This window comes from Pseudorca crassidens, chromosome 8, assembly GCF_039906515.1.
Source record: "Pseudorca crassidens isolate mPseCra1 chromosome 8, mPseCra1.hap1, whole genome shotgun sequence".
NCBI classification, from domain to species: domain Eukaryota; kingdom Metazoa; phylum Chordata; class Mammalia; order Artiodactyla; family Delphinidae; genus Pseudorca; species Pseudorca crassidens.
In genome coordinates, this window is record NC_090303.1 from 61404923 (window position 1) to 61427335 (window position 22413).

At 36.9% G+C, this 22413-nt stretch overlaps 1 long non-coding RNA gene across 2 annotated transcripts in view; it reads left to right on the forward strand.

Annotated features, from left to right (window-relative positions):
* The first annotated feature begins 6140 nt into the window (after positions 1–6140).
* The window catches only part of LOC137229153 (uncharacterized), a 54660-nt gene continuing 38387 nt past the window's right edge, over positions 6141–22413 (forward strand). Inside the window, exons 1-2 of one of the 2 annotated variants that reach the window (XR_010945570.1) lie at positions 6141–11344; positions 14525–14560. This is a non-coding gene — a long non-coding RNA (uncharacterized lncRNA). The remainder of the gene's footprint in view (positions 11345–14524; positions 14561–22413) is intronic. The other variant, XR_010945569.1, reaches the window with a different exon arrangement.

Below are 22413 nucleotides of genomic sequence, written 5' to 3' on the forward strand. Positions count from 1 at the left end.
TGTGATCATTTGTGTACAAGTCTTTTTGTAAAAGTATGTTTTCAATTACCTTTGGTATGTACCTAGTAGTAGAATTGCTGGGTCATATATATGGCAACTCTGTGATTAACTTTCTGTAAACTACCAAACTTTCTCCAAAATGGCTGCATCAATTTACATTCCCACCAGCAATGCATAAAGGTTCCCATTTCTCCACATCCTCACCAACACATGTTGTTCATCTTTTTTAATATAGCCATCCTAGTGACTTCGTGAGGTGGTATTTCATTGTGGCTTTGATTTGCATTTCCATGACTATGTTCAGCATCTTTTCATGTGCTTATTGGCCATTTGTATATCTTTGGAGAAATGTCTTCAGATCCTTTCCCTGTCTTTAAATTATTTGTCTTTTTATTGTTGAGTTTCAAGAATTCTTTTTAATATGTTCTGGATTCTTAGACCCTTATCAGATATATGATTTGCAAATATTTAAATATTTTCTGGGTTGTCTTCTCACATTTTTGATAAAGTGACTTTTGTAACACAAAAGATTTTAATTTTGATGAAGCACAGTTTTATCTATTTTTTTCCTTGGCTTCTTGTGTTTAGGTGTCATCTGTGAAACCATTGCCTAATCCAAAGTTAGAAAGATTTACACCTATGTTTTCTTCTAAGAATTTTATAATTTAAGCCCTTACATTTAGGTAAGGTCTTTGATCCATTTGGAGTTAATTTTTATGTATAGTATGAGGTATTGGGGTCCAAGTTCATTCTTTTGCGTGTAAGCATCCAGTTCCAGCACTATTTATTGAAAAGACTATTCTTTCCCCCATATTCCTTTTTTGAAAGTCAGTTGACTATAAATGTATGGATTAATTTCTCAACTCAGTTTTATTCCATTGATCTATGTCTGTCCTTTTGCCAGTATCACACAGTCCTGATCACTATATGTTTGTAATATGTTTTGAAGCTGGGAAGTGTACTTGGCTTAGAAATGTAGGAAGTTTCCCATGGCAGTTGACCTAAAGATAAGGTGATACCAGTTTGTAAGTATTAGCATAGCTTTACATTTTTGTACACAGTAAATGATGATGTAATCCAAATGGTAGGAAGATCCTTGATTGGGCACTCTTCCACTATTAGAGTTGACGAATTTTTGCTTGATAGTATTTTCATAAATACTATACTATACTTTACCTTTTCTAGCAAGGTGAGACCTCAAACCATGTTGATGGTTGCTGGTATTTGATTTGTTAGCTGACAGTCAAGTCAGGACAGCTTTTTAAAAAATCTTCCTTTGAAAACATCCCACGCTCTTGAATTAGAAGAATTAATATTTTTAAAATGGCCCTACTACCCACAGCAGTCTGCAGATTTAATGTGATCCCTATCAAATTACCCATGTCATTTTTCACAGAACTAGAACAAATAATCCTGAAATTTATGCGGAGCCATAAAAGACCCAGAATTGCCAAAGGAATCCTGAGGAAAAAGAACAAAGGTGGAGGCATAACCCTCCAGACTTAAGCTGAATACTACACAGCTGAAGTAATCAAAACAGCATGGTATTGGCACAAAAACAGACATATGGATCAATGGAACAGAATAGAGAGCCTCAAACGCACACACCTAAGGTCAATTAATTTTCGACAGAGAAGGCAAGAATATACAATGGAGAAAAGACAGTCTCTTCAGCAAGTGGTGTTGGGAAAGCTGGACAGCCGCATGTAAATCAATGAAGTTAGATGTCTCCCTCATACCCTACACAAAAATAAACTCAAAATGGCTTAAAGACTTGAATAGAAGACATAATGCCATAACACTCCTAGAAGAGAACATAGGCAAAACATTCTCTGACGTAAATTGTAGCAGTGTTTTAAGTCAGTCTCCCAAGGCAATAGAAATAAAAGCAAAAATGAACAAATGGGACCTAATCAAACTTACAGGCTTCCTTTGCACAGCAAAAGAAACCATAAAACGAAAAGGCAGCCTACAGACTGGGAGAAAATATTTGCAAATGATGCAACTGACAAGGGCTTAATTCCACAAATATAAAAACAGCTCATACAGTTCAATAACCGAACAAAAAACCATCACAGTCCCATCAAAAAATGGGCAGAAGACCTAAATAGACATTCCTCCAAAGAAGACATACAAATGGCCAATAGGCACATGAAAAGATGTTCAACTTCCCTAATTAGGACAGAAATGCAAATCCAAACTACAGTGAGGTATCACCTCACACCAGTCAGAATAGCCATCATTAAAAAGTCTATAAATAACAAATGCTGGAGAGGGTGTGGAGGAAAGGTGACCCTCCTACACTGTTGGTGGGAATGTAAATTCGTACAGCCACTATGGAAGACAGTTTTATATATTTACATAAACTGAATCACTTTGCTGTACACCAGAAACTAACACAATATTGTAAATTAACTATACTTCAATCTAAAAATACCTGGTGGAATAAAAAAATTAAATCTATCTTTGAGACAATTGCAAAAGTAAGTATGTAAGTACTTAAGTAATACTACCTCAGATCTTACAGTATAAACCGCTGTTAATATTTGGTGAATATATCACTTATCAACCTGTGCAAACATAATTTTACATAAATAGTGTCATGCCATACATGTTGTCTTTCAGTCTGCACATTCAACAAATATATCATAGATATCTTTGTCGTTAAATACAGATGTATTTCATAGTTTTGATGATAGCATTATACCACTGTTGAAGTAACTATAATTTCATTAATACTCTTATCGTTGAAATTTCAAGTTTTTTTGTTTTTTGTTTTTTTTTAACATCTTTATTGGGGTATAATTGCTTTACAATGGTGTGTTAGTTTCTGCTTTATAACAAAGTGAATCCGTTATACATATACATATGTTCCCATATGTCTTCCCTCTTGCGTCTCCCTCCCTCCCACCCTCCCTATCCCACCCCTCCAGGCGGTCACAAAGCACCGAGCCAATATCCCTGTGCCATGCGGCTGCTTCCCACTAGCTATCTACCTTACTACGTTTGTTAGTGTGTATATGTCCATGACTCTCTCTCGCCCTGTCACAGCTCACCCTTCCCCCTCCCCATATCCTCAAGTCCGTTCTCCAGTAGGTCTGTGTCTTTATTCCTGTCTTACCCCTAGGTTCTTCATGACATTTTTTTTCTTAAATTCCATATATATGTGTTAGCATACGGTATTTGCCCTTTTCTTTCTGACTTACTTCACTCTGTATGACAGACTCTAGGTCTATCCATCTCATTACAAATATCTCAATTTCGTTTCTTTTTAAGGCTGAGTAATATTCCATTGTATATATGTGCCACATCTTCATTATCCATTCATCCGCTGATGGGCACTTAGGTTGTTTCCATCTCTGGGCTATTGTAAATAGAGCTGCAATGAACATTTTGGTACATGACTCTTTGAATTTTGGTTTTCTCAGGGTATATGTGCAGTAGTGGGATTGCTGGGTCATATGGTAGTTCTTTTTGTAGTTTTTTAAGGAACCTCCATACTGTTCTCCATAGTGGCTGAACCAATTCACATTCCCACCAGCAGTGCAAGAGTGTTCCCTTTTCTCCACACCCTCTCCAGCATTTATTGTTTCTAGATTTCTTGATGATGGCCATTCTGACTGGTGTGAGATGATATCTCATTGTAGTTTTGATTTGCATTTCTCTAATGATTAATGATGTTGAGCATTCTTTCATTTGTTTGTTGGCAGTCTGTATATCTTCTTTGGAGAAATGTGTATTTAGGTCTTCTGCCCATTTTTGGATTGGGTTGTTTGTTTTTTTGTTATTGAGCTGCATGAGCTGCTTGTAAATTTTGGAGATGAATCCTTTGTCAGTTGCTTCATTTGCAAATATTTTCTCCCATTCTGAGGGTTGTCTTTTGGTCTTGTTTATGGTTTCCTTTGCTGTGCAAAAGCTTTTAAGTTTCATTAGGTCCCATTTGTTTATTTTTGTTTTTATTTCCATTACTCTAGTAGGTGGGTCAGAAAGGATCTTGCTGTGATTTCTGTCATTGAGTGTTCTGCCTGTTTTCCTCTAAGAGTTTGATAGTTTCTGGCCTTACATTTAGGTCTTTAATCCATTTTGAGCTTATTTTTGTGTATGGTGTTAGGGAGTGATCTAATCTCATACTTATACATGTACCTGTCCAGTTTTCCCAGCACCATTTATTGAAGAGGCTGTCCTTTCTCCACTGTACATTCCTGCCACCTTTATCAAAGATAAGGTGTCCATATGTGCGTGGGTTTATCTCTGGGCTTCCTATCCTGTTCCATTCATCTATATTTCTGTTTTTGTGCCAGTACCATACTGTCTTGATTACTGTAGCTTTGTATTATAGTCTGAAGTCAGGGAGCCTGATTCCTCCAGCTCCGTTTTTCGTTCTCAAGATTGCTTTGGCTTTTCGGGGTCTTTTGTGTTTCCATACAAACTGCGAAATTTTTTGTTCTAGTTCTGTGAAAAATGCCAGTGGTAGTTTGATAGGGATTGCATTGAATCTGTAGATTGCTTTGGGTAGTAGAGTCATTTTCACAACGTTGATTCTTCCAATCCAAGAACATGGTATATCTCTCCATCTATTTGTATCATCTTTAATTTCTTTCATCAGTGTCTTATAATTTTCTGCATACAGGTCTTTTGTCTCCTTAGGTAGGTTTATTCCTAGATATTTTATTCTTTTCGTTGCAATGGTAAATGGGAGTGTTTTCCTGATTTCACTTTCAGATTTTTCATCATTAGTATATAGGAATGCCAGAGATTTCTGTGCATTAATTTTGTATCCTGCTACTTTACCAAATGCATTGACTAGCTCTAGTAGTTTTCTGGTAGCCTCTTTAGGATTCTCTACGTATAGTATCATGTCATCTGCAAACAGTGACAGCTTTACTTCTTCTTTTCCGATTTGGATTCCTTTTATTTCCTTTTCTTCTCTGATTGCTGTGGCTAAAACTTCTGAAACTATGTTGAATAAGAGTGGTGAGAGTGGGCAACCTTGTCTTGTTCCTGATCTTAGTGGAAATGCTTTCAGTTTTTCACCATTGAGGATGATGTTTGCTGTGGGCTTGTCATATATGGCCTTTATTATGTTGAGGAAAGTTCCCTCTATGCCTACTTTCTGCAGGGTTTTTATCATAAACGGGTGTTGAATTTGTTCGAAAGCTTTCTCTGCATCTATTGAGATGATCATATGGTTTTTCTCCTTCAATTTGTTAATATGGTTTATCACATTGATAGATTTCCGTATATTGAAGAATCCTTGCATTCCTGGAATAAACCCCACTTGATCGTGGTGTATGATCCTTTTAACGTGCTGTTGGATTCTGTTTGCTAGTATTTTGTTGAGGATTTTTGCATCTATGTTCATCAGTGATATTGGCCTGTAGTTTTCTTTCTTTGTGACATCCTTGTCTGGTTTTGGTATCAAGGTGACGGTGGCCTCGTAGAATGAGTTTGGGAGTGTTCCTCCCTCTGCTATATTTTGGAAGAGTTTGAGAAGGATAGGTGTTAGCTCTTCTCTAAATGTTTGATAGAATTCGCCTGTGAAGCCATCTGGTCCTGGGCTTTTGTTTGTTGGAAGATTTTTAATCGCAGTTTCAATTTCAGTGCTTGTGATTGGTCTGTTCATCTTTTCTATTTCTTCCTGATTCAGTCTTGGCAGGTTGTGCATTTCTAAGAATTTGTGCATTTCTTCCAGGTTGTCCATTTTATTGGCATAGAGTTGCTTGTAGTAATCTCTCATGATCTTTTTTATTTCTGCAGTGTCAGTTGTTACTTCTCCTTTCTCATTTCTAAATCTATTGATTTGAGTCTTCTCCCTTTTTTTCTTGATGAGTCTGGCTAGTGGTTTATCAATTTTGTTTATCTTCTCAAAGAACCAGCTTTTAGTTTTATTGATCTTTGCTATCGTTTCCTTCATTTCTTTTTCATTTATTTCTGATCTGATTTTTATGATTTCTTTCCTTCTGCTAGCTTTGGGGTTTTTTTGTTCTTCTTTCTCTAACTGCTTGAGGTGCAAGGTTAGGTTGTTTATTCGAGATGCTTCCTGCTTCTTAAGGTGGGCTTGTATTGCTATAAACTTCCCCCTTAGAACTGCTTTTGCTGCATCCCATAGGTTTTGGGTCGTTGTGTCTCCATTGTCATTTGTTTCTAGGTATTTTTTGATATCCTCTTTGATTTCTTCAGTGATCACTTCATTATTAAGTAGTGTATTGTTTAGCCTCCATGTGTTTGTATTTTTTACAGATCTTTTCCTGTAATTGATATCTAGTCTCATGGCGTTGTGGTCAGAAAAGATACTTGATACAATTTCAATTTTCTTAAATTTACCAAGGCTTGATTTGTGACCCAAGATATGATCTATCCTGGAGAATGTTCCATGAGCACTGGAGAAAAATGTGTATTCTGTTATTTTTGGATGGAATGTCCTATAAATATCAATTAAGTCCATCTTGTTTAATGTATCATTTAAAGCTTGTGTTTCCTTATTTATTTTCATTTTGGATGATCTGTCCATTGAAATTTCAAGTTTTATCCAACTTAACACTCCCACCAACAGGACACGTAAATGCAAGTTTTACTTTGGGCAAAACTGAGTTTTGTCACTATTTTTCTATCTTTGCTATATCTACCATTGTTCTATATCCTCTTCCCTGTTTAATTTTCTTCTGTTAAGATGTTGTGTGAAAGAAGTTCACTTATCCACCAATATGTCTTGAAATTATAAATTAAAAAGAGGGCAACTGAAGAGTATAATTGAGTATAAAATGAAACTGTGGAGTCGTGTAATGCCAGGGGTATAAGTTAACCACACATGATGATAAAAATAAAACTATTAATTAAGCTTTTCACATCAGCCCTTTGATAGTTCTTTTTATTGGGTTTTGTGTAATGAGCTTATGCTAATAAAAGTGATATCTCGTATTTTGGAACACTCACTGTGTGCCAGCAGTCATGCTAAGCACAGGTATCTCATTTAATGCTTACAACAGCCTTGTCAGAAAGGGATTTTCATCCTTATCTTCATAGATGAGGAAGCTTGAGGTTAAGTGATTTGACCAAGAGAAAACCATGGGTAGGTGACTGAACCAAAATTGTGATTATGAATATTAGGGTTCCTGGCTCCAGAAATTTGATAGTGTACCACCAGAAGATTATAGAGAGGTTATAAAAGCAGAGGTTGATAAGATGTTAGTCTAGGATTTCCTAGTATCAGAAATAGCAAACCCTTTTATCTTAATGGAGCTGATCAGTGAAGCTATCTTATAGTAAGTAGGTTGCTTGATTAGTCATGGGATGCCTCAGTAGAGGTTAAACAGAGAGAACAGATGTGTCAAGGACCTTGAGGATCCTCTATCTCCAAAGGCAGATTGACTGGAAACCTCAAAGCCCAATGAGGGGGAGTAGGACCTAAGTTGAAGGTCAGTTTGGAGAAGTTGTAGGGGCTACAGGGTTACAGATTTAGTTAGGCACTTAATTTGTAGCTGAGGAGAATAAGGCCCTTAGTAAACCTCACCTGAGTGTGCCTAGGAGCTTTTAACGCCTCAGATTTGAAATACAGTACTTCAATACTGTAACCAAACTCTATCTTTTCAGCCACATACACTATTCTTTTCCATGTACCCTAAGCCCCAGTTAAACAAAATCATTTGCTATATCTTCAAAAGACCTTTGTAGCAATCCAAGGGAATGGATGTCTAGATTATTTTTCCCTCATATCTTTGCTTATGAACATTCTGCCGTTCTGTAAGACCTTTCAAAATGTCCTTTCTTAGAGAAAGCTGCTTCTGATTGTGCTAAAACCTATTATGAACCACACCCCATAATTAATAATTTATAAATACTTCCTTCATCACACTTAGCCTAATGCCCTTCATTAGTTATTTATTTTCTTGTCTGATTCCATCTAATAGCCTTTAAGCCAGAGGGTGAACTAGTTTTAAGTCATGTCCACAAATTCTTTGGTGTGTCCCCAATCAAGAGGTAGAATATCAACTTCATTTCTCTTGAGTGTGGACTGGCCCTCCTAATTTCTAACGAATGCAGCGGAAGTGATACTGTAGGACTTCTGAGGCTTGGTTAAAAAAGGCAGTATGCTTCTGTCTGGCTCTCTCAGGAAGTTTTCCCATGGGGCCAAGTTTTCATGCTCTGGGGAAGCCCAGGCCATATCAGCTGCCAGATAGTTGAGTGAGGAAGGCTTCTAGATGACTCCAACGCCAGCTGCTATCAGATTACATACAACCATGCGAGAGACCCTGGGTGAGAACTACCTAGCTGAGTCTATTCAGCCCCCAGAATTGTGAGAGATGATGATACATGATATTTGTGTTTTATGCTACTAAATTTGGGGTGGTTTGTTACACAGCAGTCACTAGAGCAGAGACCTCTGCTAGAAACACTGGAGAACATCCACTGGGATGGTCCACCATCTTCATGTTTGGCTGCTTCTCAAGCAGTGCCCATGGCATGTGTTTTTTCTAAATCCTCTGTTGACCAGGGCTCTTACAAAAGCTGCTCTTTGTCTCAGCATCCTGATGCTCTTGGAATCCTTGCAGTTACAAGAAATGTACAGACAACTTTCCAAAAATGGGCAAGCAAAGTTAAATCAATAAAGATACTACTAAATTCAAGCAAGAAGGAAAGTAGTACAAGTTAAAACAGTTGTTGAGGACAGTTAACCTTATTCTCTTTAAGCCCTTCCTGAATGTCAGTGGCTCATTCTAGATATTTGTTAGCCACATACATGCTGCTTAGTTAATATTCATTTTTGCTTATTGTCCTAGGAGCTGAAATGGGCTCTGTATAATTGTTTGGAGCTTAAGGTAAAGCAAAGAAAAAGGTTATTTTAGTGATGGTTCTAATAATTAATCCTTTAGATATTTTAAAATAAAAAATTTTCAGCAAAATACTGGATATTTGTTGTAGAAATTTTCAAAAATACGAGTAAAGCACAAAGGAGAAAACATCATTTGTTTTTTTTGGTATATATCATTCCAGACTCTTACTCTATGCCTATAGGTTCACGAGATGCTGTTATGTAATATCAGATCATGTTACTCCTCTGCTGAAAATCCTCCATGGATCCCATCTTACTCAAAGCCACAACTGAAGTCTTTACCATGACCTAAAAGACCCTATAACATCTGGAGTGTGTGCATGCATACACAGATGTATGCGTTCCAGTGGCTCTTTCTCTTTAAGTCGTTTCCCCCGCTCTTCCTCCTGTTCCCTTGTGGCCATATAGATCATTTAATGTTCGTAAAATACAGCAGGCAAGCCCCTGCACCAGAGCCTTTGCACTTGCTCATCTCTCTGCCTGTGACCTTCCTTCAGGTCTCACAAGCATCCTCTTCCACTTTTTTTTGTTGCTTTGGTTCAGCTGTTGCCTTATCAGAGAGACTTTCCTTAACCATACAGTACAAAACAGGAATACCTTACCAGCCCATTGAGCTCCCCTCACCCTCACATCTCCTGTTTTCCTTACCCTGCCTTACTCTTTTTCTGTATCACATATTTGACGAATTTGGCCCATGAGCCTTAGTTTGCTGACTCGTGTTCTAGAAGATTTAGGTGTTATATTTAGTCTGTGATCCATTTCCAATTTTTTTTTTTTTTTTTTTTTTTACTGTGGTACAAAGTATGGGTTGAGGCACTTTTTTTTTTGTATATGAACAATTATTATAGCACCACTTGTTTAAAAGGCTGTTCTTTGATTATATTGTGTCAAAAATCAATTATCTGTACATGTGTGGGTTTGTTTCTGGATTCTCTGTTCTGCCTGTTTCTGCCCTTCCCCTGTACTACACTATCTTGATTGCTGTAGCTTTGTGCTTTGTAGTAAGTTTTGAAATGAGGTAGTGTGAGTCTTCCAACTTTGTTCTTTTTTTTTTTCACCAAATATCTTAGTTTTTCTAGTTCCTCCCTCCCTCCTTCCCCTCCTCTCTCTGTTCCTTACTTCCCTTTTATTACATTGGCTAGGATCTCCAGTGTGATGTGAATGAAAATGCTGAAAGCTGAGAACCTCGCTTGTTCTGGAACTTAAAGGGAAAGCCTTCAGTCTCACTACTAAGTTTATGTTAGCTTAGGTGTTTTGTAGATGCCATTTATAAAATTGAGGAAGTTGCCTTTTGTTCCTATTTCCTAAGACAATTTATCATGAATGGATATTGAATTTTGTCAAGTGCTTTTTCTCTCATCTGTTGAGATGATTATAAGGTTTTTCTTCTTTGATCTGCTAATATGAATTTCACTGATTTTTGAATGTTGAACCAACTTTTTATATATTTCTCAATTCAATTTGCTAATATTAGTTAAGGATTTTTGTTTGTTTGTTTTTGGGTTTTTTTGTTTCTATGGCCAGGAAGGATGTTGGTCTATAGTTTTCTTGCAGTATCTTTGCAGGGTAATGGAGGTCTCATTAAAAGACGTTGAGACGTGTTCCTTCCTCTTTTATTTTCTGAAAGAGTTTGTGTAGAATGGTGTAAAATTTCCTTTGTGCTCCGCTTTAGCTGTATCCCACAAACTGTGATATGCTGGTTGAAAACAAGGTTGGTTGAAAACAAGGATGGGGGCAGACTATACTGGTAGTATAAATAACATTTATCACATTAGACTTGAGCCCACTGCTTGTCTCTCGAGGCAGATAGATTCCCTGAGTGAAGACAAAGAATTCTTCCAAAGCAGGCTGAAGAGTCTCTGAAGAGAACAGACTGACCATTGCCACCAGCATAGCGCCAGTATCTGTTCCCACTCCTAATGAGCTTATAATGTTTGTACAGTAATGATTTCAGCAGAAGTATTTTGTTGACTTGAGGTTAGGTTCCAATTTTTATAAGACTGAAGGGTTGGGGTTAATAAATGTGAGGAAAATTCAAATATCATAAAAGCCCTGCCATCCGATGCATATAAAGTAACAGCTGTCACTTTAAATTCTTGTCAATGAGGTCAGGTTGGGGATGAAAATAATCTAGCAGTCAATCAGATGTAGAGCAGTAGCTGGACTGAGAAGAACACACGAGGGGTTTTGCCTTTTCTTATACCACAGAGACAGTGGGAGAATGAAAATACAGCAGTGAGAATTGTGAAAGCATGCTGTGAAAACATTAGGTGATAGCTAGGGGGCACCAAAGTACGGTAACAAATAAGATTAGCAGTAAAGAAGAAAATCTGAGATATCAGGAAATTAATCTTATTCCACCATGTTGGGTGGAGGCTGTCTACTTTGTCGTCATCTCTTTGATCTGAGGACCTTGGGTTGGCAGTCTTCATCTGAAGATCATCTGCTCCTAGAGGATTGTTAAGACCCGAGCTTAAGATCTCCTGGAAAGGTCTGTTTCATCAGGACTCAAAGGTATTGATAATTTTTCTCATATTAAAACATTTTTAAAATTTCTGTTATGATTTGTATGTTTTTGTTCTTTTAGCCCTAGTTTTGAAAATTAAAGAGAGCTCTCAAAATACTTTTAAGTTAGTTAAAATTCAAATTACCAAACAAATTATTTCTACTTTTCTTCCTTTTATAATGTGAAGAAGCAAATCACAAGTTACCTTGTAATCATTACAGGATACCCAAAAAACACTGAGTTGTAAAAGACACATTGGAAGTTTTAGTATTCTCAAATTGGGAAAGGCAAAAATAAAGAAGATTGACAAGGAGACAAGATAGAAACATAGTAAGAAGTATCTAACTGCAGTTTTTACAAGTTGACAATGTAAAAACAGCAGCAATAAGTGATGATTATAGGAAACTTTAACACAGTTTCTTCTTTTTGAAAAAATTATTTAAGAGTGTGCCAAAAACACATAGATTTCACAATATTTTTATCTTTAAGAAGAAACTACTACCTGGGCACAAAATAAGTTGGGTCATTTTACAGAAAGAAAACCCTAATTTTAATTTGATTCTTGTGTTATATCACCCAAATAATGATTCACAGTGAAGGCTCTGTCTGCCTTTCATTAATGCAACTTTCTAAAGCCTTCCTAAATATTTGTTAAGACATATGTAAACATGTAATTTAAAGTGTTAGTTCTCCTTTAAAATAGGATTACCTATTACATTGAATTTACCATCTTAGTAAAGTGAACAGTTTCAATGATAAATGGTTAAACCATATTCATTACCTGATGTGTATGAGATGTATTATTTTGTTACTATACTATAATATAGTCTCAACCATTTTATTAGTTACTGCCTTAACCAAAATAACTCATTTTATTTTCCTCCAAACAACTAGAATACATAAAACCAAAAAGTGTTTAAATTTTTTTCTCCATGCATGGCTGCACATTTTGTATCTTTTACAGATTTTAAGATTTTGCAAAAATAAATATTTTCCAATGCATCTGCACTTACTCTTTAGTCATTCTATAATTTTAAAAATAGGAAACAAGCATAAATTAAAACCATATTACATGACCAGCATTTTGTATCTTTTTCTTAGAAATTGTCAAGGTATCCAAAGATTGTTTATTAATTTAGCTCAATTTAATATTATCCTAAGTTATTAACAAAGTTAACTATGGATTGGGAAGCTGCAATTTAAGTGTACACATTAAGTCTTTATAAGGTTTGTAGCATAATAAGAATTGCACATGACTAAATCAACTTGACCTAAAATGCAAGCGATTTAGAAAAGTTCAAATCATAAAAACGTTAAATCCAAGTCTTATACAAACCAGTACACTGCACTAAGATGATTTTTACGTGATGGTACATCAGTGAGAAGACCGAGAGCTGTTTTTAAACTGAAGTCATTCCAATTTGTCCAGAGGGATGTGATCAGGAATATTACGTGAACTCTTTTCTAGTATTAACTCTTTATTTCTGATATACGATGAACCTCTGCATCTATAAACCAAAAATTTATATTATGTCAAAAGTTTTAACTTTCTGGCTTTTTGAATCTGATAGGCTAGCATCTAATGCCATTACTCAAACTAACAATTAACTTTTTTCTCCTGTATTAGTTTTAGCAAGAAAAAATTGAAAAGGCAATATGTGTAAAGCTTGAGACTTTAAAAAATTTTACTCGAATTTTATCTGGACTAGATGAATATGTGAGTAACAGCAGATAACTTTTTGATTAATTTTTTAAAAATAATTCCTAGGGAAAAGTGGGGGAGGAGGGAGCCGGCTATAGGCAGATGAGATGGGAAAAGTTAACCTACTATCTGGTAATTATATAATTCTGAAAAGTATAATTTTATATTTATAGAAAGAGTTGTAGGATTTATAGTACAACCTGTGTCCATTTGAAAGGATTGTTTCTATCCTTCTGTCAGAGATAATCATCTTGTTGGGCCAAGAGAATCATTGGGATTTGGATGCTACAGTTTCCCTTGGGCCCCCTTTATGATCGCCTAGAGGCTTCTAGTTCTTCTTCTTTTTGGCTAGAATGGGAGAATTTTCCAGTGGTTTACAGTGTCAAGTTCTTGCATCTCCTGGACCCATCGATGGAAAGAAGTGCTTGAATGAGGTCAAGAAAGTTTGGAGTATATGGGCCAGGACAGGACTTGGGAAGTCCTTAATGATGGCACAATGATCTGAATATAACCTGGATTAGAAGTTGACATATTAGGGACTTCTTCATATAAAGGTTGCAATTTTAAGGGACTCTGAATTATTATGGATCATTCCAAAGATGGAAAAGGAGAGAAGAGAAAGGCAAGATAACAAACTGGAAAGTGCAGAACAGGGTTTAGGTGAATCCACAAGTGAGGCAGATTTTTAAGTTTTTACATTTTATTGGTCTAGGGAAAGAGTCTTTTAGGGAAATTTTACAATCTGGACTGTATTTAGAAGCCTCTCCTACCAATTTTAGCTATATTTTAAAGTAACTTTATACTCACAAAGAATTGCAAAAAATAGGACTGAGAATTCCTGTGTATCTTCACCCAGAATTCCCCAGATGGCCCAGTGGTAAGACCTTATATAACCATAGTTCCTTATCAAAAACAAGAAGTTGACAGTGGTACAGTGCTTTTAACTAACTATAGACTTATTCAATTTTTACCAAGTTTTACACGCATTCTTTTTTTTTAAATGTATAGTTCTATGACATTTTATCACATATATAGATTCCTATACCTACCACAACAATCAGGATACACAACGTTCCCATTGCCACAAATAAATTCTCTCATGCTAACGTTTTTATAATCATACCTTCTCTATAGTTGTAACCACTGGCAACCACTGATCTGTTCTTTCTCACTATAATTTTGTCATTTCAAAATGGAAATTTATAATTTCTATAAATGGAATCATACAGTGTATAACCTTTTGAAATTGGCTTTTTTTACTCAGGATAATAGCCTTGAGATCCTTTCAATGTATTGCAGGTATCAATAGTTCCTTCCTTTTTATTGATGAGTAGTATTCCATTGTATGGATGTACCAAAGTTGATCCATTCACTTTTTGTAGGACATTTTTGATTGTTTCCAGAGTTCAGATTATGAATAAAGCTGCTGTAAACATTCATGTACAGATTTTTGGGTGGACAGATTTTTGTGTTTTCCTTTCTCTAGGATAAATACCCAGGAGTATGATTGCTGATTCTTATGGTAAGTCTATGTTTAACTTAATAAGACGCTGCCAAACATTTTTCCAAAGTAGATGTATCATTTCATATTCCCACCAGCAATGTATGAGAGATCCAGTTGCTCTGTATCCTCACCAGCAGTTGGTATTGTGGATTTTTTCATGCCATTCTAGTAGGTTTCTAATTGAATTTTTTGTTTTCTACTCTTGTATTTAGAGAATTCCTTATATCTTATGAAAATAGGTCTCACATGAGAACTGTGAATTGCAAATGTATCTCCTAGTTCATATCTTATATTTTCATCCTCTTAACAGGGTCTTTCTCATAGCAAAAGGATTTGATATTGATAAAATTCAATTTGTTGGTATTTTTCTTTTATGATCATGATTTTGGTGTCATGGCTAAGAACTGTACCTAACCCATAAGATTCTTTCCTATGTTGTCTTTTAAAAGATTCATGATTTCACTTTTCACATTTATATCTATGATCCCTCTTGAGTTAATTTTTGTGTCAGATGTGAGGTTTATGTTGAAGCCTAAAAATGTACAGTTATTCTAACACCATTTATTGAAAAGCCATTTTTTCTCCTTTGACTTGCTTTTGCCCTTCTGTCAAAATCTGTACTTGGTGGGTTATTTCTGGCACTCTTTTCTGTCCTGTCCCTCTACCAATACTACATTGTCTTTTTATATATATATATAAATTTTTAAAATATTTATTTATTTAGTTAGTTGCACCGGGTCTTAGTTTCAGCACATGGGCTCCTTAGTTGTGGCATGTGAACTCTTAGTTGTGGCATGCATGTGGGGTCTAGTTCCCTGGCCAGGGATTGAACCTGGGCCCCCTGCATTGGGAGCGTGGAGTCTTAACCACTGCACACCAGGAGAGTCCCCTTCTTTCTGAAACTTTTTGTTTTGTTTTTATATTTCCATATAAATTTAGAAAGCTTCTCTATGTCTACAAAAAATCCTTCTGAGATTTTGATAAAAATTGCATTAAGCCTGTAGATCAATTGGGGGAGACTTGACATCTTTAATGTGTTAAGTCATTTTTCAATCCATAAACACAGTAGATTTCTCTCTTTATTTAGGTCTTTAAAAATATATTCATCAGAGTCTTGTAATTTTCTTCATACTAATCCTGTGCATCTTTTGTTGGATTTAGACTGTAGCATTTCTCATTTTTTTGTGGAGCAATTGTAAGTGGTTTTGTGTTTTTAATTTCATTTTTGATATGTTTGTTGCTAGTATATAGAAATTCAATTGATTTTTGTGTGTGAATCTTGTATCTTGCAGACCTGTAAAGCTCAATTTTAAGTGCTTTCCTCTCTTCTGTTTCCTGGAAGAAATGGTGTAAAATTGCTGTTATTTATTCTTTCAGTGTTTGATACAATTAAGCAATGAAACCATCTGGCCCAGAGATTTCTTTATCAAAAGGTTTTATACTGTGGATTCAATTTTTTTAGTATTTACAAAACTATTCAGGTTATCTGTTTCATTTGGGGTGAGTTTGGAGAGCTGTAGCTTTTGAGGAATTTGTTGATTTTATCCAAGTTGTCGAATTTATGGGCATAGAGTTGTTTTCTCTTATTATCTTTTTAATGTCTGCTGAGTCTGTAGTGATATTTCTTCTTTCATTCATGATGTTGGTAATTTGTCTCATCTCTTTCTTGTAGATAGAAAAATACTTTTTTATCTATTGGGTCAATTTCCTTTAAATCGTGTATAGACTACTTACATTTAATGTAATTTTGGTATGTTAGGATTTAAGTCTGCTAGTTTGTATTCTCTTTGTTCTTTCTGTTTTTCATTGATCTTTCCTACCTTCTTATGAGTTACTTGAACATTTTTTTAGTATTCCATTTAAATTGATTTACAGTGTTAATAAGTGTATCTCTTTGTATAATTTTTAGGTGGTTATTGTACATTTGCATAAATAAGTTATATGTAGCAGTCTACCAGTATCCGCATTATGCCACTTCAAATGGAATGTAGAAACAGACCATTGGATAGTTGGGATTTTGTTTCCTTTTTGTGCTAAAGTGCCTGTCAGATGAATAACATTGCTTATGTCAGATTTCTCCAAAGTGACCATTGCAATACCTAATTGTCCTTGATGAAATTATGCAACTTGGAAAGATGTGTACATGATTTAGCAATGTAACAGGTATCATGAAGGAAAAGGTATTTGGCCTGAAGGGAATGCAAACTTAGACTAAAAAGTTCTCACGAGGATTATTGCGTTGATTATGTGCTTGTGCAACTGCATGTCTCCAGAATATGGTCATGGACCAGATTGCCAACTGAGGGCTGGTTTTAAAACAAGAAAAAGAAAAAAGCAGATCTAGGAAGACAAAACTATAGAAAGTAAGTCTTAAAATATCTTGAAAGGTGACTGTTGTGGGTTGAATTGTTTGCCAAAAAGTTACGTTGAAGTCTAAACCCCAAGGTACCTGTGAATGTGAGATTATTTGGAAATAGGGTGAAGTTAAGATGGGGTCATACTGGGTTAGGATGGGCCCGAAATCCAGTGGCTGGTGTCTTTATAAGGAGAGGGAGATTTGGAGACACACGAAGAGGAAAGTAGGCCATGTAATGACAGAGGCTGAGATTGGAGGGCTGCAGCTATAAGCTAAGGAAGACCAAAGATTGCAGCAACCACCAGAAGCTAAGAAGGATTCAAGTAATACAGTGACCCAAGGCAGAGTTTGTTCTAAGGATGCAGGGCTGATGAGATGAAATGTTCTGAACTTAGCAGCCATCAGAACCAGCCTCACTGACAATTTATCTGGTATGTGTCCCTCACTATAGGCTTTTCTCTTATAGAGGAGTAATTGTCAAGAAAGTGGGGACACAGTTTTTGAGGCACTAGCCTGCTGTGTTCCCCCCTTTGCCTGGCAAAGAATAAAGCCACCCTTTCTTTATCCTCCAAAAAAAAAAAAAAATGGACAACTGGGCAGATAATAGGAATGCTGAGTTAAATGCTTAGCAGCCGAATTTTACCAAGGATCAGTACAAGATCAGAATTCCAAAGTCCCAAGAACCAAATAAAAGGCTAACATTGAAGGGCTCAGCAAATTATTTGGAACTCACATTCAGCTGCAGTTGTCTTGGCAAGGACGGCCTTGAGACTGGAGATTCAAGGAGTTTGAGATTTCCACACTATTTCTAAGTCAAGCATGGTTTGTGTCAGGGAAGGGTCTAAGCCAGATCTCAGGAAGATCCACTGTTGTCAAAGCTCACCAGCCAGAGTCCACCATGAACAGAACTGAGGTCAAAGTGAGGTTTTTTTAGCTAGGTGAGGACCTGAGGGGCATCCTTTTAAGAGGTTTTGGACTTGTGATTCAAAGAAGGGTTAATAAAAGTGGAGGCTGGTAGTGATTTGGGTGCTGTCAGGAGCTTGGGGCTATTCAGTGATTGTGTACCTTGGTAATTTTATCTAGGAGGCAGTACACTTAAAGCAGAGCTAGAGTTACTGTTGGCAAAAAAAAAAAAAAAAGTCATGTCAGAAGCAGGAGGTATATAATTACTTTTGTGGCTTTGTCTGTCTCTTGTTTGAGACATGTTCACTGAGTGTTTGTGCTCTGTCTCAGTCCACTGTGTTCACAGAGCTGCCTTTTCTGATCATTGTTGACATATTGTGACCATTGTTTATATTTAGATGGGACTGTTTAGCCTTTCTATTAGTAGCCAAGGCTCTTTTTCCTTTTCTAGGGGCCTGGCCTGGAGACAGCATTTATCACTTCTGCCTACATTCCATTGGTTAGGACACAGTCATGTGGCTACACCTAAGAGGCTGGGAAGTAGATTTTAGCTGTGTGACAGAAGGAAATGTGAATTAAGTTTAGTAATTACATAACATTCTTTTTGTTGTTGTTCTTCTTCTTTTAAAACAATATTTTCTCTCTTTATCCCCATTCCCACTCCCATAAGACATACACCTTATTATTTAATGTGTGTCCTTCAGATCCACCCTCCATATATTTAGATTCTATAGATTTTTATGAATCTTTGAAAGATGCATAGGATTGCTTTGAGTGCATTCTTAAAATGTAAATAAATGTTCATTGTATATCATTCAATGATTATTATTGAAAATTAATGATTATTAACTTTTTACTGTGTTTTTGAGATCTGTGCTGCTACATAAAAATCTAATTTATATCTCCTGATTGCTTCAAAATATTACATTTTATTCATATTCATTTGACATTTTCTTATCATTTCACCAAGTACAAAACGTCAAAAGCTTTACTAACTTAATTTGTCATATTTATTCTTCCAGTTATAAAGCACCCCTTAGTGGCTTAAGATAATGACAGTCATTTTACTCACAGATCTGCAGTTTGGACTAGGATTGTCAGAGACAGCTCATCTCTGCTCCATGCAGTATTAGCTAGTGCTGGGAGCTTCTCAGCTGGTTGGGGCTGGAGTCAACTGAGTGCTCAGTCACATCTGGTGGTTGATGTTGACTGTTTGCTGGGGCTGTTTGCCGGAGCACCTACACATAGCATGTCCATGTAGCTGCTTGGCTTCCTCACAGTGTGGTGGCTTGGTTCCAAGGGCAGTTGTCTCAAGAGAGCAAGGCAGAAAGGAGTGCATGAGTTTCTTGTGACCTTGTCTCAAAGTCACGTAGAGTCACTTCCACTGTACATTCTTGGTCGAGGAGGACACAGAGGTCTTCCTAGGTTCACAGGTAGAAGGTGTAGACCCCACCACCCAATAGAAGAAACATCAATGTTACACAGTCCAAAAAAAAAAAAAGGCACGTGGAATGGGATATATTGTTGTATCCATCTTTAGGAAAGACAATCTGCCACATTTGTGAAAATTAAGAATCTGATTTGGATATAAAACATGATTTTGAGACTAATTAGCAAAGATTTTAACTGTAAAAATACAACTTTTTAGTAGTCCAAATACACTCTTTCCTTTTGGACCAAGTACTAGACTGTGGCCAACAAACTCTTGCTCCCTGTATCCCTAGACTTTTTCTCTAAAGTTATCAATATCTTTCCCCCCGGTCCTTATTTTTTATGTGATCATTGTAACAGATGAGATCAGCCACTTCCTAGAACATGATTACAAAACCTATGCACACCTTGGGTGTCATAAAGAGAAAGTGATTTTTTTTTTCCTTCAGAAAATACATCTTATGAGAAAGAAATAGTAACTAGTTCTCAGGCTTTCTCCTTTTGTTTTGTGCTGCTGACCAGAGGATCTTTTATGTGCTGGATATTCTGATTCGATTCGATGCCCTCAATACACAATGTGACTATTCTGAAAGCTTATTGTTTCCATCACTAGAAAGTAGATCCATAATTTTTGTGGTTCTCATGCTTTTTTCTCCAACCTGTTCTCTCCTGAGACTCCATTAAACATGATGGTGCTTGAGGAAAGCACTGCCAAAATAGCTGTCTGCTTTTCTCTTTTTAAATTTTGTTTTGTTTTTGTTTTTTGCGGTACGTAGGCCTCTCACTGTTGTGGCCTCTCCCGCTGCGGAGCACAGGCTCCGGACGCGCAGGCTCAGCGGCCATGGCTCACGGGCCCAGCCGCTCCGCGGCATGTGGGATCCTCCCGGACCGGGGCACGAACCTGTGTCCCCTGCATCGGCAGGTGGACTCTCAACCACTGCGCCACCAGGGAAGCCCTGTCTGCTTTTCTTAAGGTGATAGGATGTGAGGAGAATGGGGAAGTGTTCTAGCAATCAGTAGGCCTAGGAGAGGTTGTAATTGAGTTCACCTAGGCCTATCAAGTCTTGATTTCTATACATCATTTTAGCCATATCCCTCAAAATCCAGAAAGACTGTAGCCAGGTAGATGATAATGCATAGCATAGCAGTGCTTCCCTTTTAGATAAAGTTTTCACCAAAGCAGAAAATCACAGGTAAAACAGTAAGGTGGGCCAATCAAGTCCATCCCTCTTTCTTCTTGAATCTCTAGGCCAAGATGAGATCGGTCTTGGGCTTTTGTTTTCCCTCATTTGTTTGTTTAGTGGAAATTTTCAAATGTATACAAAAGTAATGAGAATACAATAGTGAACTCCCATGTACCCATCCCCTAACTTTAGCAATTATCAGCCCAAGGCCAATCCTGCAATGTATGTTCTCCACCTTCCTTCCCCAAATGTATTTTAAATGCATTATTTTAAAGCAAAACCTTGATACAGTTTCATCTGTTAAGTACTCAATATGTATGTGTAAAAGATAGAGACTCTTTATAACCACAATAACATTATCACACATTTAAAAATAAGCAATTCTGGAGGCTGTTGAAACATGCAAAAGGTGTATTTGTAATCGAGGAGCATGAAGCAAAGTTACATAACATGAAAAAGGAAGTTTTAGTTTCCAAAGTCCTGGAAGAGGTTCCAGTTCAGCAGGTCTGTCTGACATTGAGAGCTACACCCGGTCTTTCTGTCCTTCTAATAAATCCCCTCCTTTTGTGATAAGACTGATTTGTTAGACTTTCATGATTTACACTTGGAACTGTCACGACAGTCCTCCTGCTATGTAGATACCTTAATGTTGCTCTTTATTTCTCTCCATATTCTTTGATTTCTCACACTACTCAATTTAGTTATAATAATAATGCCATCAGCTCCCATTTATTGAATGCCTATCACGTGCCAGACACTCTACCAAATACTTGACATTTAAACCTCACAACAACCCACTGAGGACGGTAATTTCCCTATTTTGTAGAGGAAGAAATAAGAATTTACATGGATTAGGTCATTTGCTCAGGTTACACAGTTAATAAGAACCAAAATCCTACCCAGATCTTTCTACTCCTCAGTCTGTTTTCCCACTCTGCCATGCTGGACCTGACAGGCATGATTTTTGTTTCCTAAAAATCCAATACAGTTCTATAGCATCAAGCTGTGAGTTGTTCATCAAACCGTTTTCTCCTATTGCTAGGCACATGACTAGACTCCTTCACTGCAGTTAGGCTTGGCCACATGGTTGAGTTCTACCTATAAAAGGTGAACAGAAGAGTTATGCCCTATTTCTTGGCCAGGCCCAATAAAATTTCCCATTTGCTGTCCTCTATGCTCTGCTTCTGCTATTTAGTTTATGGTGCCTAAAGTGACCTTGGAAGCCACATGTTGACGATGGCAAAAACCGACAGCCTGGGTCCCTGACAGAGGCCCCTGCCACCAATCTCAAATCTCCTTGAACTATTTATATGAGCAGGAGATAAACTTCTGTTGTATTTAAGCCATTATGTATTTAGGGGTCTATTTATTACAGTAGTTAGCCTTCCTTAATTTTTATGTACTATTTCAATTATGCTTTCCTGGGTAACAAACACCTCAAAATTTTAGTGGCTTAAAACCACAGTCTTAACTCATGATTCTGTGAATCAGAAACTTAGGCTCTTGCCTATACTTGTTCATGCAACTACAATCAGCAGGTGGGTCAGCTGGAGGCTGACTGGTCTAGCATTGCCTGCCTCACATGCCTGGAGATAAGAATGGCTGCTGGCTGGACCACGTGTCTCCAGCAGGTTTGCCTGGGGTTATTCACGTGGTAGTGGAAGTGTTCTCTGCAGCAAGAGCGGGCAAGCCCCGATCTGCAAGTACTTTTCAGGCTTCTGCTTGCGTGTGTTTGCCAGTGTACCATTATCCAATGCAAGTCACAGAGGTAGAGGGAAATGTAATTTATTAAGGAGCATTTACTGCAGCACTCTCCCATATATACTAACAGTACTAATGCACAAATTAGGCAAATCGTTCACATATGTACAACAGCTCAGTCGCATATTTGACAATAGAGTGCAGCTTTTTTTGTTTTTTTTTCTATTAATTTTTGGCTGTGCTGGGTCTTCGTTGCTGTGCGCGGGCTTTCTCTAGTTGCGACGAGTGGGGGGCTA